Raw genomic sequence first — 16,897 nt, forward strand, 5'->3', positions numbered from 1 at the left:
GCCCAAAGAGGCTCCAGGAGCATGTGGTGAGGAGGAAGGGGACAAAGGTGCGAGACACAGAGACACAAAGCATGAACGGCCAGGTTTGAGGAGAGAGTTCAGCTTTGCAGATGGCAGAAGAAACCAAGCCTGGCACCCCAAGAAGGAAGAGGAGGAGAGGAAGGGCCCCCCAGGCTGGCTGCAAGCAGACAATGGAGACCTTGGCCAGATGTTCCCAAAAGGGCTGGGGAGAGGGAATGCACGGCCCTGCTTTCCAGCTGCTCCTACCACTTCTGACCCTGCTGGTGTCTTGAGCCAAGGCCTGATGAAATCCTGCTCGGCATGGGCTGAGCCAGAGCTGGCAGCTGGGTCCTTGAAGGACTGGATGTCAGCTCAAGGCTCCCTTGCCCTCCCAAAGCCCTTCCCTTGTCAGCCTTGGGCAGGGCATTCATCCGCCCTCTGTGCCTCCTTCCCACAGACCTGCTCTGACCACCGCGTGGGCACAGTGTCCTTTCTCCGTGTGCGTCCTCAGCTGCGATCCCCAGCTGGGTCAGTGGGCTCTGCCCTGAGCTGTCAGCACCTTGCAGGCTGCAGGGCTGCAGCTGCCCCTGCTCAGCCACCCCACAGCACTGCCACCAGCAGCAGCAGCAGCCGCAGCACCAGCAGCAGCAGCAGCAGCAGCAGCAGCAGCAGCAGTTGCCTCTCAACTGTTGGAGCACCTGCACTGCAGCCCCTCCCTCCCGCTGGCACCAACGTTCTCTCGCTACCTTGGAGACAGCCCTCGAGTCCGTCCGTGGGGTCACAGAGCCATGGATTCCTCCAGTCATGGAATCCTGGGGCCCTCAGGAGCCACAGGTTCTGGCGCCGACCTTGGATGTGAAGAGAACGGAGTGAAATGAGGCTCCTGGGGAGTTTCTGCACTTCAGGAATGGTCTGGATATGTTTAGTCAAGTGGTTGTCTCTTGTCAATTTGGATGTGGGCTTCTCTTATTCAATCCTGCAGATTCTTGCTCCTTGAGGCTTTCCCTTGGGGAAACTTACTCCAAGCATCGTCTAAAGTGTCAGCAGCGCCACACCGGCATGCCTGTCCCACAGCCCACCGAAGGCAGCGGTGGAATTGGCTTTCAATTGGAGGGAGTATTGGAACATCCTCCATCTCTTTCTCCCAATTTAAATGGATGGTTCCCATTGCTCGGTTATGCTGCAATGCTCAGGTATCCAGAGTTCTCACCCAGAAGCCTGTGACGTATTCCTGTGCATTTGTTCCATGCACATATGTTTTATAGTGAGGTGGCTCAGAAGTCCCATTTTCAGCTGGAGAACACTGGACTCTTTTGTGAAAGTGCTTTTGCCTGAGATGTTTTATGAAAAAAAAACAGTGTAATCATGGGCACAGCCTTTGAAACAAACTGCAGGTACTTGGTTTAAAACTAATTTCTTCAAGGCGTCCTAGTAAAAATATAAATTAATAATATGTATGAATAAATAATTTGCACAGGTTATGCCGCAAATAAAAATATCTAAATTACTTTTATTCTAAGATTAAAAGATATTGAGGTGCTAAACATACTTTTTTCGGTGAAAGAAGTATTTGCCTTTTTTCCTTTGTGCATGACTGAAAAGGCTAGGAAGTTAAATACGCTCTCTCATGGGGAATAAATTCCTGCCGTTGGAGCAGGTGCTGACTTTTCAACACGATTTCAGAAACATTCAAAACCCTCCTGTTCTCCCTCATGAAATGTTATTTTCATGTGACTTATTTTCAGTTATTCTTTTTTTTTTTTTTTTCGTCTTTGTTAATGCCTAAGAAATTATGTAGCAGAAGAGAAGAAATGGCTTCTTCCTTACTATGCAACCTATTGAGGAGGCCTGAAGGATTAGGGAAGTTTTAGAGCTCACTTTTGTCATTAATTTTCTTTTGCACTAGGGGTAAAATCAAGGACTTGACATCTAAGGCAATGCTACCCAAACTAGTAGAGAGATGAGTGTTGGAAAGGAGAAAAGTTTCATGGTTTGAAATCCTTGAACTCGGTATCCAATTGGATTCAACAGCTCCCATTGTCAGAAGCTTTATATGTGCTCAAGATTTAGTATTCCATTTCTTCATTTTGTTTGGAACAATGCATATTTGATGACTTCCAGTAGGACATGGAACCAAAACAATGGAATTATAAAAACTGTATGTAAGATGTCTGTACAATCACATGTGGGGAACAGAATCCATACTTTTCCAGTCTTAGGTTTTTCAGAAGTTGGCTTATAAGTTTTATTTGGACTGATGTCAAACTGTGGAATCTTTTGACATCTGTGTTTTTTAGACATTGATTTCTAGTGGCTTTGTAATGTTTTTCAGCAGTTGAAAGTGAATTAGAATAGCAACTAGAAGGAAATTGCCTCTGTTTTCCAGCTTTGTCTCCAGTCTGTGCTTGTAATGGTTGCTGCAGATTTCAAGACTGAGCAGTTAGAATTTTTATTATTCAGTGGTCTTTCAAGGATTTACATTTAGAGATTAATGCAGTGGCCTTTTTTTTCGACTGTTGGTATTTGACTCTTATGAATAATCTAATTAAATCTTCTGTATTTGTTCTTTGTGTTGGATTAGAGGAGCTCATTCATTTGAGGTTTTTTTGTTTGGTTTTGTTTGTTTATCAAATTGTAATAAAACTGTACAGACACAGCACTGCAACGTTTTAGCAAGTTACATCCCATCATATATAGAAATTGTGTAAAAAACAATTAAATTGTAGCAAAAGGTTCTGCAGAATTACAGTTGAGTAAGGTAGGCACTCAAAATTTAGAATACAGATCTGCTAGTGTTGGAAAGCCTTCAATTGATATTTCCAACAGATTCTCTGGAAATGAGATCTAGATTTAATTTTTTTGAAGGAACCACTGGCAAAATTTCAATTTTATGAAGAAAATTTGTGATTTTATTCTGATGCTTTTGCAGAAAAAATTATTATTGCAACAGTTTATTTATTTAAAAATATAATTTATCATCAAAGCCTTTTTTTGCTGGATCCTAAAATGTAGCATGGAAAACACATAGCAAATTTTAAGGCAGTAATTAGTCATGCAATTGATATCAGGACCTGTCTCACATTTTTTCTCTTATTCTCTCCCTTCCAATAGCTGCTTCCTAACCTCCATCTCAGGTGACAGAAAAAATGTTCTGTTCAACTGCCATAAATGAGCTCTCTGTCACTAAACTTTATCCACGTATCTTTCTTTTTTTAAAATATTTTCCTTTCTTTCTTTTCTTGTGTATTTCATGTCCTTTTTTCTCCACATGATTGCCTTTATGAATTTTTTTCATTTTTGGGTGACTGTTAGGAATTGTTGTCTGCCATCAGTCAAAAACCCACTTTAAATATTTAAAAACCACAAAACACTTCTGATGTTAAGTACTGTGAACTATTAATTAAAAGTAAATCTGTATGTTGCTCATATTATTGCTTCGTAATAAATGAAGAAGTTGCTCCTTCATTATGTGAAGAACAGCAGGTAAATTCAGTATATTGCCCTCTTCAAAGGCAAATGAAGGCTAAAATCCACCAAAAAATTTGGGAAGCTGTGTACTAGGTTAATTTGTGTCAAAGCATGACAGCTGAGACACATCATCTTGTAGGAGGTCTTGCACATCTTCTTTTGGAAATTTATAGACCCTATGGAGGTGTTTTTGAGATTGGAATGAGGGAAGAAACAGGCATAAAAATCAAACATTTTTAGCAGTTCCCAGTATATTGCTCTTGTCACTACTCGTTTTATTTATGAACCTATTGGACCCAAATACATACTCACTCTTACCTGTGACAAACTGACAAGTGGGATATAAAAATGAAAAGTTTTTTCCCTTAGCTGGTGGCTAAGGAATCATTGATCTTCCCAAAACCAACATTAATCTTGGAAATGCAGCAAGAGGCTTATAGGTCTTCCATGGAGTTTGAAAGTGGTAAATTGAAAAACACAAAAAAAGACTTTTCTCTGTATTCCTTATTGTTGGGAATACTTTATGACACTTGTAAGTTGGTTATAACTGATATTTCATTAAAGTTTTGTGCTTGGATCATAACTATACACTTTTAAAATAATTAACTTAGGTAGTACTCTATAATATAATTGGTTAGAAAGCTAAAATTCCTTTGTTGCCTGTGTCATTAATAGAAACTCTCAGGTGATGAACTCTTAGACAATCCTCTGAAATATTCCGTACAACAATCTCTAGTGAGAAATTCCAAAATAGCAACAGACAGTATCTTATTTTCTTAGCAGGTCAGGTAATTTAAAAGAGCACAAATGTACATGGAAGCAATTATTTTTAGCTTTCTGAAATCAGAAAAGCAGGGCTTGGGAGCATGATATGCAGACTTTGGGGGGAGTAGGTTGTGTATTTTGATTGCCTTGTCATCTAAATTCTTCTTCTGCATTTCCCCATCCTCAGTTTTGCAGGAAAATTTTATGTAACCTGTGATGGCTTTTTTGTTTTTATGAAGAAGGACCTGGATTGGTAAAACTGAATTTGGATTCCAGCTAGGACACAGTCTTTTTGAAGAAAATGTTAGTACTTTAAATTTTATTAAATGAGTTTGTACATGGTTGATAATTCCATATTACACAATAAACACATAGACCTTGCTTTTAGCTCAAAACTCCCCTAGAACCTGGCAGCAGCAAATGCAAGAATTTTGTATCTTCTTTCCTCTACAATTAAAACAAGCCCCCTCTCCCAGCCCCCCCAGTCTATCACATGGGCATAAACAGATTCTTCAGTTTAGCAACTTTCTTTCTCTCTGATTAGTAAAATGTGTAGGAAGAAACATCTTGTTATGCAACTTGAGAACAACTTCTAAACTCTCATGTTTTTCTCTGACAGATCAATGAAATGTCTGACTGCAATTTATCTGTTATTTTCTGTCCCCTAATACTTGGAATAGCTCATGCCAGTGCATATAAAAGGGATTTTAGACCATATAGCTGTGCTCTTTCATCATTCTGGAGGCATCCCCCACCCATCTCACAGGCTATCATCATTGTTACAACACATGAGCAGCTCCTGAATAGAACATGGGCATGCTAGCTGTGTGTCAGAAGAGTGGAAAACACCTGAGAGTGAATAAAATGTCTTTCACTGTCCCTCTTTGGCCCTGCTTTTTGAGAAATATGTCCATTTGATTGTAGCTTCCCATTGCTGAAGTCTTGCCAATCTTTAATAAATGTCTTTTTTATAATAAACTTTTATGTTCTGAAATTCACCATTGACTAAGACTTGGCTATCTTTGTATTTTTGAGTACCAGTTTGGAATGGGATTTGGTTTTCTTTATGTGGTAGGCCCTGATTCAAAGGGAGGGGGTGTCTCAACTTGAAGCTGAGGTACATTGAGGTTCCGTGCTTGTTAATTAAAGGGAACCAAAGCCTGAACCATTCCTGAGTTTAGTTTTGCAAATGGTATCAAGTAGTTCTTGGAGAAGTTTAAGTTCCCCAATTTATCCTGTTTTAAAGGGAGGGAAAGCAGACATAGGATCCCATTGCTCTCTACAACTGTGTGAAGGGAGATTGTAGCAAAGTGAATCCTGGTCACCTCTCCCAGGTAACAAGGAACAGGACAGGAGGAAACGGCCTCAAGTTGTGCCAGAGAAGGCTAAAATTGGATGTTAGGAACAATTTCCCCACTGAAAAAGTGGTCAGGCAGTGGAATGGGCTGCCCAGGGAGGTGGTGAAGTCACTGTCCCTGGAGGGATTTGGAATGTGTATAGATGTGACACTTAGGGACGTGGTTTAGTGGGATTTGGCAGTGCTGGGGTAATGACTGGATTCAAGAATGTTAGAGGCGTTTTCCAACCTTCTTTTTCACATTTGAATTTTCCATTTTCCTCATCTCTCAGACTATTCTGGCGAATAAATTGTACCCTACAATGAGTTCAAATTAAGAGTTTAAATTGAAATAATTCACTGTTTGCATGATTATACAAAAAATTATATCTGAAACAATGTGTATAATATATGTCATAAGGTACCGAGTCATCTAATCCTAATTATGAATGTAATATATTTAGCCATACAGTAATGGCATGATTGGATAAAGAAAGAAAAGTTTATAATTATAGCGTGCTTTTCCATGATGTACAGAGGCTCCAATAGAACTCTGGAAATGTACATATTAATAGTTTCCATTGTTCATCCATGAACAAAATATTTTGATGCCAGGGGAATTAAATTCTTTTGACTTACTAATCTGGAGGAAAATTTTGAGAGTTGATGGCATTTTCTTTTGATTATGAAGCACATATTACGTTCCAAATGTGAACTGTGACTTCTATAGGGAAAGAAAGATGAAGAGATCAGTTTTGTACGGCTGGAAATTTACTTGATACTAAAACTTAATGGATGAAGACATTTATAACAGTATGATTTCACATCTTTTATTCATGTACAATTTTACCAAAGTATTCCCATCAGCCTGCTATTTTCATTTCCCATATATTTACATATACTTTCTCAAATAGTATAAAACCCTGTGGAAAAAAGATTGCTAAATTATTTTTTTGAGAGAAAGAAAATGAAAGTGAAAGAAAAGAGTGCCAGAAGCTATGCTCTGATGTAAAATATCAAAGAAATTAAAAGCTGGGGAGGCTGCTAGGTTTTGGCTCTATATTTTTTATGTGTTTCAGGTCACTTATCTGAGAGCACCTTTGATTCTCAGTTGCATTAAGAGCAGGACCTCTCTCCATATACCTCATAATGGGCACATAGATTCCTATTTCTAAATATTTGAATATTTTGCACTCCTAGGACTATCTGTTAATTAATAGACTGTACAACAAGGGCAAACCATCACATCATTGGTCAAAGGAGAAGAATCAATTACATATTCTGTGCTGGGAAAGGCCATTCATGGTGTTCTTTTGAATGGGAAGAGAGGCAAAGTTAATCTACTGAATAATATGCTACAGGTGTGAGAGAACAGAACCAATCATTAAAATGAATTGCATTCATATGGTCACTTTGAGTGCCCGAGGTACAGGAGAGGGCAGAGCTTTACAGCAGTTATCTGTCATTGTGCAGAGACACAAAGGTACCTGACACAGAGCCACAATAACAGTGAGTGATCTTTGCCTTGAGGCAGACAAGCACCTGCATGTCCATCACCTGGTGACTTCTGGTGGGGCTCAGAAAGAGCACTGGAAATGATTTTCTTCTCAGAAATAAAATGTTTGTTTCCGTAGTCTGCAGTGAACATCCTAAGGCACTGCCTGGAGAAGAAGGAGGTGTGCAGTTCTGAGGTGCTAAATAAATGTTGGACCAGGGTTACTTTGAGTTTTATAAATAACTGGTGAAAGACATAGGTGTTGGAAAGGAAGTTTGGTGTAATTAACAGATTAGCAAATGTCTGTATTCAAAAAAGAAGGATGTTCTGTGGGAAAGGTTTGTTTTTTACAACTATTTTTATACCCTGGGAAGGAGGTGGAGATGGGTGGAACAAAGTTCTTATATTAAAACAGACCTGCAATTCTGTAATAAAAGCGTGATCCTTTTGGTCCAGATATTCTCAGCAGAAAGAGTGGAGAAAAGGAGGAAACAGCTCAGTGCACAAATATGAAACAAACCTGGGTCAGACATCCTTTCCAATGACAATCATGAATGGAACATGCACACCATGATGATCCTTTCTTACTTTTAGCTTTTAGTTTGAGCATCTCTTGTGCACCACCTTTGACTTTTTGAGGAACAAAAGAGAATCTAATTATTGATTAACATAAAATACTGTTCTGGAATTAGAGAAAGCTCAGTGTGTTACAGTGTTAACCACTCTGAAATTGTTCAGTTATATATAAACCACACAACATAATAAGTGTGAGTTTTCATAACACATATCAGTTATCACTTCCTGGGCTGTGGCTGGAATTTTAGATGAGTATAGCTGGTTATTTTTAAACTGTAATTGTCTATTTTGGAATATTGTAAATCACGATTTTCAAGGGGAAAAAAAAAAAGAGCTTTTTAATGGATGAATTGCAAAACTTTTCCAGCTCCACCTGTCTTTCTTGGATGTTTTGGAAACAAATTTATAATAATGAGATGGATATTTGAGATAGTATATGTTGGAATTCACCAGTTACATGGCAGTGAGATCCAGAGAAGACAAAACAGCCCGCTAAGGTGACTTAGGGTGAGTCTGGAAGACAAAAGAGTTTGGCTGCCTCACTGGGTGATAGTTCTGTTCTCGTCACAGATGAGTTACTAAAGTAACCTTGAGCTTATTGATGTTCTTTAAATGGTCGAGGTCATTAGAGCCCAGCTGGTAGTCCCACTGTTTTTTGCATCAAGTGCATTTGCTTGCTTGTATAAATATAAGTTTTTTAAGGTAGATTTTAAGGCATTTATTTGTGGCCCCTTTTTTTCACATGATAATTCTCCAGGCATGCTACTCACAAATTGGTACCAAGATAGGTCAGGTTTTGGCCTAACTAAACATGAGAGATTCGTTCACTAAGAATTTAAAAAGAACAAAGTCTTTAAAAACTGCAGAAAAACATTACATGATATCATAATTTAAAAGAAAATGAGAAGTTAATAATAATTATTTCCTTGTCGCATTCTGTGGGACTTCTATTGCAAAAGTTTATGTTAAACATTTCTAAGAAATTCATGGAATGAACTTCCTTAGTTTGTCTTGGCTTTCTGTAATATTTTTGCAGGAGATTTAGACAGTAATCAAATCCAGATCTACTTTGTTTCAGAGAAAATAGCAATTTCTCTTCTAAACAAAGCTAATGGTTTTGAGATATTATTTTCATAGCTGTAATGACATCTAATCATGGGCCAGGCATTGTGTCACATGCTGTACAGGCAGAACAAAGTCTTAATTCCTAAAAACAGAGAACCTGAGGGCTGGTGGAAGAGAAACCCATATAAGCAGGCTTATGTATGTTTTGGTTTAACCCCAGCCAGCAGCCCAGCCCAGCCCCACAGAGCCACTCACTCACTCCCACACCAGTGGCATCGGGGAGAGAGTGGGAAGGGTAAAAGCTACAAAACTCATGGGCTGAGATAAGCACAGTTTAATAAAGAAAGCAACAGCCACACACACAGCCAAAGCAAAACAAGGCATTAATTCCCTGCTTCCCAAGGGCAGGCAGGTGTTCAGCCTTCTCCAGGAGAGCAGGGCCCCACCAGAGGTAAGAGTTACTTAGGAAGATAAGCACCATCACTCCAACTGTCCCCATTTTCCTCCCTCTTCCCCCCACTTCATAAACTGAGCGTGATGTTCCGTAGTCTGGATGTCCCCTTTGGTCAGTTGGGGTCACCTTTAGCTGTGTCTCCTCCCACCCTCCCAGGCACCCCCAACTCCCTCACCAGCATGGCTTTTCAAAAAGCAGAGAAGGCTTTGGCTCTGTGCAAGTCTTGCTCAGCAATAACAGAAACACCTCTGTGTTATCAACCCTGTGTTCAGCACAAATCCAAACACAGCCCCTGTGTTTGGGGCCACTGCAAAGAAAATTAACTCTACCCCAGCCAAAACCAGTGCAGCCTAATATCACTAGGCAAGTGCAGGCATTAGAGAAGGAGAGCAGATGAGAGACCTTTCTGTGTTACATAGTGGAAGCAAAAAGGTGGGAGAAAGGAAAGGTGAGCAGAAGCAAAGGAGCCAGTGAATACATTTATTCATGTTGAGAAGAAACATGAAAGATCCTTTCCAGGATGATAAGGGGAAGGTGCATTTGAAGAGGTGGCTTTAGAAGGGACCTTATGGATGTGGAGTCTGATTAAATTGGGTGAAGTAGAACGACTCTTTTCAGCGAGTCTGAGGAACAACCACATGGCTGACGTTTGGTAGAGGCAGGGATGCTGAACCTTGCTGAGTACGGGGTATGATAACCTGCACCTGCTCTCTCCAGGCTCTTCTGGCTTCCTGCTAGCTTGAAGTATGAGTTTTATGGGCCACCACAATCTGCCCAGCTCATGGAAACTCTTTCCTGTAAAGAGGAAGAATGATGGAGAGAGCTGAGTATGTAGTCACTGACAGCAATTCACAACAAGAAGAAAGAATAAGAGATACTGTGTTTCAAAAAACATAGAAAGGAGAAATGGAAGAGGAATTAAAAACAATGTGACACTAAATTGTATGGAAAGCTACAGTCTGATGCCTCAGCATGAAGAAAGGGGAAATTGCTGCAAATTATGAATTAAATGAGATAATAATGCATATCAACTAATGAGCTTCATAAAGATGGCTGAATTTATTTTAGAAATTGTTTTTAAAGTAGGTGATCAGATCTGAAATGTGCAGCTTTGTTTATTCAGTTATTTTATACAGATATCTTCTAGATAGCACAGGTGTGAATTCCTTTTCTTGCTCTTTATTTTTTCCCCCTTTTAGTTACAGAGCTGATTACAAAGGCTTTTGAAAAGTTGGCTTCCTCAACAAAATATTTCAAGTTCATTGTAATCCTTTTGAATACAAGATTAATTGTTTTCCTGCAGTAAGATATTATATTGAATATAATTGAATTCTGATAGCTTACTGCATGGCTTGCTTGTGGATGTTTACAAGTAACTGATTTTTTCTTCTACAAGTTCATACATAATGAAGTAGTTGTGATTTCTTTGGGTTTCTAGAGATGGAAATCAGCCTGTTTGCATGAACTGGGCCCAAGATGCTCTGCAGCCGAAGAGCAAAATCAGCAGTTATTGTGGGGAAAAGGTATTCAGTGGCTGAGTGTTTGAATTCAGCTGGACAAGTGGAAACACACTGCATGGGGTATGAAGCAAAAAATTTTAAGAGTATTAATTTCTATTTTGCCCAATGCCAACTTCCTAAATCTATCCATGTATCGTGTGAGTTACACTGTTACTAATCCTTTCAGTAGGAAAGTCAAGCTACTCTTGTAAAGTCCAAGCATTGTCTAGTCCAGCCATCACTTTTCCTTTCTCTCTTGGCTGTTCTCAGCCTTTACTGCCCCAAGGTAAGGAAAAGAAACAAATACCAAAACATCAGAATAATGGTGATTCTCTTTTTATCTAGTGAAAAAAGGGTTCCTGTCCCTTTATCCATGGATAAGGGCCAAGAATATAAATAACTAGCCATGCTATCATGGAATACTCAGATGAAATGGCCTGAAGACACAGACCTGCTCTGCTACATCCTCCCCAGAGAGCAGAAATTTGCAGGGGTGGTTTTGAAGGACAGAACAAGCCCTGTAAACTACTGCTGCAAGTCTCATCAAGAAGGCTTTTCTTTATAACCCCAGTTCCCTTTTGATTAAACACCTCCTTGTCTTGCATAGGTCTTAATAGGACTTTCATAAGGATCTTCTCCATAAGATCTACTCTCACAGGGGTGAGGTCTGTATTTCTCCAGGTATTTCTTTCTTCCCTTGGTAAAATAGGAGTTTCTGGCCTGTCTTGCTTGATTTCTTATTGTACCGGGACGGAGAGTTCTTTTGCTCCTGAGAAAAGTGGTCCTGCCAGCTCTGGTCAGTTCTGCTATCTCTAAGGAGAGTTTCCCAGGAGATCTCATCCATTCATTCTTTAAAAAACTAGAAGCTCACTCTTCTGAAATTCAGGGTCCTGACTTTGTTCTTTGCCAGACCCGTGTTCCTTGAGATGAGGAACTCAGCCAGGGAATGGTCACTACAGCCCAGACTGCCTCCAGTCCTCATTTCTCGGATGAGCTTATCCATACCACAGGCACCAGGTCCAGTAATAATCCTACTCTGGCTTGTCTCACATGTGGACCTGAAAGTTTTTCTTCTTGTTCTCCTGGACAGCTGTATTTCTTTCCCTGGAGACATCTGGGTGGTTGAAATCCCACTGCAAGATTAGAGCTTGGGAGTGTGATGTCTCCTGTAGCTGAAGCAAGGCCTCATCGACAGCTTCCCCAGATCAGGTGGCCTGTAGTGGACCCCAGCCACAAGGTGTGCTGTGCCTGCTCCTTCATTTTCACCCACAGGCTCTCAGCCTGTTTGTGGCTGCTCTGCACAGTCTATCCATTCCATAACACCAACTGCAACACCTCCACCCCTCCTTCCCAGCCTCTCCTAAAAACACCAGGTTCAGAAGCAGAGTGTCATTTCAGCAGCTTCCAAAACAAGATTATGTAAATACACGGTAATGAGTTCACACCAGGCGACAGAGAATTCAATGTTGTTTTTTTCCCTTGATCATATGCATTGTCTAAATTTGAATTCCAGATTTGTTGTTGGGTTGACACGCTCTTGACAAACAAATATTGGGACTTAATGAGCAAGCACGGAGTGTATAATATCATAGGAGAAACAACACACAAGTATCAAAATTACTCTAATGGACAGTGAAGTCTTTGCAGCATAAATGTAATATCCTACACAAAGAGTCTCTGTAGGTAGCAGGATAATGCTCTTTGATGGTCTAACAGTTTCTCCTCCTCAGGGATACCTTGTAAAAGAATCTTTGAAATGTTTGTATCAACCTATTTTCATATCCCTTGTCTGCTTTAGATGGTTCTTTTCAGTTTAGTTAAATGAATTTCACTTTTGACATATACTCTGAAGTACAGTTCTACTCCATAAAAATGACACTATTGGGTCCTATATTTACTTTACTTCAGCAACTAAATGTCAAGTATATTTACTGCTGAAAGTGTTGCTTGATAAATCCCGTATCTGAAAACTCAGGCTAGATTGTAAGTGCTGCGTGGTTTCTGTTCTTTTTTTTATCTGATGCAGGAAAAGTTCTGCAAGAGAAGTTATGCTGCTGGATTTGCAGAAGTACAGCTGACCAGAACTCATTGGATAAGTGTTCTGCTGATGTCCCAAGAGGGCAAATAAATCAACTTTCTTGCCCTCATCTGGGAAAAAATATAATATAGTACAATATAGTACAATAGAATAGAATATAGGGTGCTGAAGCTGTCTGGCCACAAATTTGCTGCTGATGGTGCTTGCCTTGCCTTGGTTAAAGAATGAAACTAATCATAATAATTAGTCACCTTTGCAGAAATTATATGTTCAAAGAAACATTTCTAAGCAAGCCTCATCTGCTAATAATTAAAACAAAATATTTTCCTTAACAGTTATGATGATGTGTTGTAATAAGAACAGATGTTTTTTAATGAACATACTGTGTTTTAAAGTGTTGGAAAACAAAGCCATGCAACAACTGTTTGTACTTGAATGTTTTTTAAAAGGCTATGCTCACTGGAATCTTATAGCATACATCCTACTGACATGGATGAGTTTTGTTTGACTGAGCTGCACTGTTTGTGGTTTCCCAAATTTTACTTCATTTCTCATCAACAAAGCCTGATTTTTTAAGAATCTGCAATCCAGGCACTCTTGATTATTTATCTTCCTACATTTTAAAAGACTGTGTCATTATAGAGCAACTGCTGCCTTGCCAATGTCAATCTGAATATTAGACTGGGATCTTTTTCAGAGGGTATGACATTTTAGTACCTTATTCTCCATCTGTCAGATTATTTTGGTTCTTTGTACAATGAAATATTCCTTTAAATTCATTCACTTTGTTAGAGATAGTCTATCTGTAAATGACTGGATTTTAAAAAAGTGGTTCTTACCTAAGGAATAGTATATCTGAAACCTGGAAAGGTTTATCTGCAAGTAGGAAAACAAAGCTGCATGATGAAGTTTTAAATTAGCATCTTAATCTAAGATGCTTATCTTGCTGCTCTTCTGACAAAAACTGTGTCCTGAGGCCGCCCCAAGAAAATGGATTTCAGTGCACGGCTAATGAACATGCAGAAGTGGGATTTACTTTATCTGATACACTTTCTGATTTCAGTGCTCCTCAAGTCAGGCTGGCTGTTGTGGGAGTGATCCTGGTGTCTCCAAAACCCACAAGTTGATGTATGTTTTTCCACAGATCTGGAAGTTGTGCTGAAAGGCAGGTTGAGTGTATCAGAAGCTGAACCTTGTCGAGAAAAATCAGGCTGTTTAGGTGAAGGTCTGTTTTGACCAAATAACCAGAAAAATGGGAATGTATCTGAGGGTGTTTTTTTTTTTTTTTTAATTTGCTTTGGTTATTCAAGTAAAAAATTACAAATAGGTATTGATCTCTGAGTGATCTCTTCTGCAACTGGTTGTTTGATATTTTCTATATTTATCCTTGCTTGGGGTGCAAGGAAGAGATGGAAAGCATATTCAGCAACTTGTGCAGTTCAATATAATTTCTGGTCCCATATCCCCTATCCCCTAACCAAAAATCCTGAGAGAGCAGTTTGTGGTCTGGCCAGGTAATATAGGAAGCTGTTCAAACAGAGGGTAGCAACTCTGACTGTGAACAATCCTGGGTGGATTTTACCATTTAAGTGAAATGTTCACACATAAATGGTGCTGGATGATTGCATATATTGCTTTAGGAATATCTAGAGTGATGTAACACTAGATGCTGTAAAGAAAGGAATACCTGAAGTATTTGGCAGTGTATTGCCTAATTTCTGGCTCTGTGTTCACTGGCTTTTTTGTGTTCCAAGAGGAAAGTGGCCCTTGAAGGGAAGGGGGTTGGGATGGAAAATGCTACTCAATGACACAGGAAATACCAAGTGGTAGCCAGACAGACATGAAATACTTCGATCCTGTCTTAGAAATTGTTGGATAAGATTTATATGACCTATAAAAAAATGAGACATTTTATGTTAGAAATGGATACTGTTAGCCACAAAACTGGAGGGATCACCAAGGTCACTGTGGAGAGGAGAGGGCTTTTCAGAACAGAGCATTCTCCTCAATAGTGAGGTTTCAGCTGCTTCTTTCCCACACAACTGCTACCCCATTTTATTCTTTTTTTTTCCACCATTCAGTCTTGAGTGATTGTTTTCAGCCAAACTGAGAAAGATGTTGCTGTTGAAAATATTCAGAGAGAGGCTGCAAAATCCCCACAGCAGCCGATTTATGTTGGATACTGAATTTTGTACTTGTAGGGGCTGAGTTCTGCCAGCACAGAAATGTGCTCTGAAAAGCCAGCATTAGGTGTAGTTTATGATCCTGGTCTTGCCTTTTCTAGGTAGGAGTTTCTCCTCTTGTTTCTGTTGATATTTATGAATTAAGAATGAGTATACTGCTAAAGGCATGTAATAAAATATACAAGAAATGCTCTGCAATGTGTCCAGTCAACATTTTTGCAGAATCTGGAACCTTTGACATTTCACAGCTTTGCATCTCAGTTCATTAAAGATTAGAGTTCGTTAGCACTTTTCACTTATTTAAAGCATGAAGGGGCATGAAAATGGAAATGCAGAGCAGAATGTGGATTGCTGTGATTATTCTTACATCTGTGGGAGCTCTTTCTCCCAGATTCAATGTTGTTCACAGTAAAACCAAAGTGGTTTCTCTCCTATATGAGCTGCAAATTTCCTTCTGAATAAACATGTTAAAGATTTTATATGACTACTATGGCTTTCTTTAGCAATTTAGAATCATTAACAGCCTCTTTATTTACAGTGGTTTTTGGCTACACTTTGGGTTTGAACTTCACCCCCATGTTTGGATATTCTGGTGTATTCAGAGACTTTCCACAACAGTAACTTTTTTCTCTGCATTTAGTACATGGAAATCTTAAAGATTTTTCTTTTAGAACAGGTTGTGAACAACTACAGGAAACCATTCTCCAGTTGCTCTATATTTCTTCCCATGCATATCTTGTTGGAAGGAACCCATGATAAAGCCACTCTACACAATCACTGTGTGATTAGTAAGCATTTGAGTTTTGGATTCTCTATTTCCTTTTGGATGGTGTATGCACACAGATCTTTCTCTCAGTCTGCTATATGTAAACAATCTGTTTTTTCTCTGAATTATTTGGAATATTTTAAAGTGCCTACTGGAAAACTTTGTTCCCTTTATAGGCAGTACTTACAAACCCTAAGGCTTTCCTGATGATTTCTCACTGAGGGAAAACATGGATACAAGGCTTCGTTACAAAATGTATTTTTATTTAATCTAAACAGGATCAAATTTAGAAGCCAGAGAGGATGAATGAGGTTGCCTTATAACTGAAGCATGTGAAATTAATAAAATTATCTTTAACTATTTTCTTTCATGCCTTTCTCCATTTCTAATTTACTGTCAGTGTTGCTGAAATAAAGAGATTAAACTGTATATCGCATGTGAGGGATTATCTGATTTTCATACAGAAATATTTTTAGCTAAATATGGTGTAACTTTAATGGGAAAGTTCCTCAGAAATCAGGCAAATGGAAGCACTCTAGTTTCTGTCATTCTTAAAATTAAATCAGCTTTAAGCAGATACCCAATTTTTTTTTTTTAAGTCAGTATGTCCAATATTGCTTTTTGTACACTTAGAGAATTGCTTATTAAGGTTAAGAATGCAAATCCTGCTGTAATTTTAATTACTCCATATTGCAGCTCCTTCCCAGGAAACTTTACTGCAGTGAGTTGTGCTACATACGACATTAACCTACAATATGCACACAGTAAAATGATGCAGAGAGCAGGCATTACACCACCCATAGTTTTAATGCCACATAATAAATGACATTATGGGTCTCTTGCAGTTTAGGAGGAGAGCAGCCAGCTGTTTTACAGCACCAAATCCTGATCCCATTAAAAGCACTGGGAGTCTTACATTGGCTTGGTTCATTCCAAGATCTGAATTGTGAACATTGGTAACCGTTCAACTACAGAACAATAGCAAAAGTATTTTCAGAATTAAAAAAACCCAAACAAACCCTAAACTTGTAAAATAATAACCCAACACCCAATAAAACACCACCCCCACCCTGCCCCCCCCAAAAGTCACCCCAAAAAATCCTTCTCTGCTTCAAAGCCAATTTAACAGATAAACAATCTTGTATTTAAGTTGTATTTAAGTTGTATTAAGTTGTATTTAAGAACTACCCATTTCCCCCTGCAAGCACGGTGGGGATAACTTTATATGGGTAAAATACAGGCTCACCTAGTA

At 39.1% G+C, this 16,897-nt stretch overlaps 1 protein-coding gene and 1 long non-coding RNA gene across 3 annotated transcripts in view; both read left to right on the top strand.

Annotated features, from left to right (window-relative positions):
• The window catches only part of SPON1 (spondin 1), a 294,820-nt gene that overhangs the window by 73,421 nt on the left and 204,502 nt on the right, over positions 1-16,897 (top strand). The window lies entirely within an intron of this gene.
• Positions 7,011-12,871, top strand: LOC138110951 (uncharacterized). Its single transcript, XR_011151180.1, has 3 exons — positions 7,011-7,078; positions 10,598-10,739; positions 12,685-12,871. It is a non-coding gene; the product is annotated as an uncharacterized lncRNA (long non-coding RNA).

The sequence above is a fragment of the Aphelocoma coerulescens genome, chromosome 5, assembly GCF_041296385.1.
Source record: "Aphelocoma coerulescens isolate FSJ_1873_10779 chromosome 5, UR_Acoe_1.0, whole genome shotgun sequence".
Lineage (NCBI taxonomy): Eukaryota > Metazoa > Chordata > Aves > Passeriformes > Corvidae > Aphelocoma > Aphelocoma coerulescens.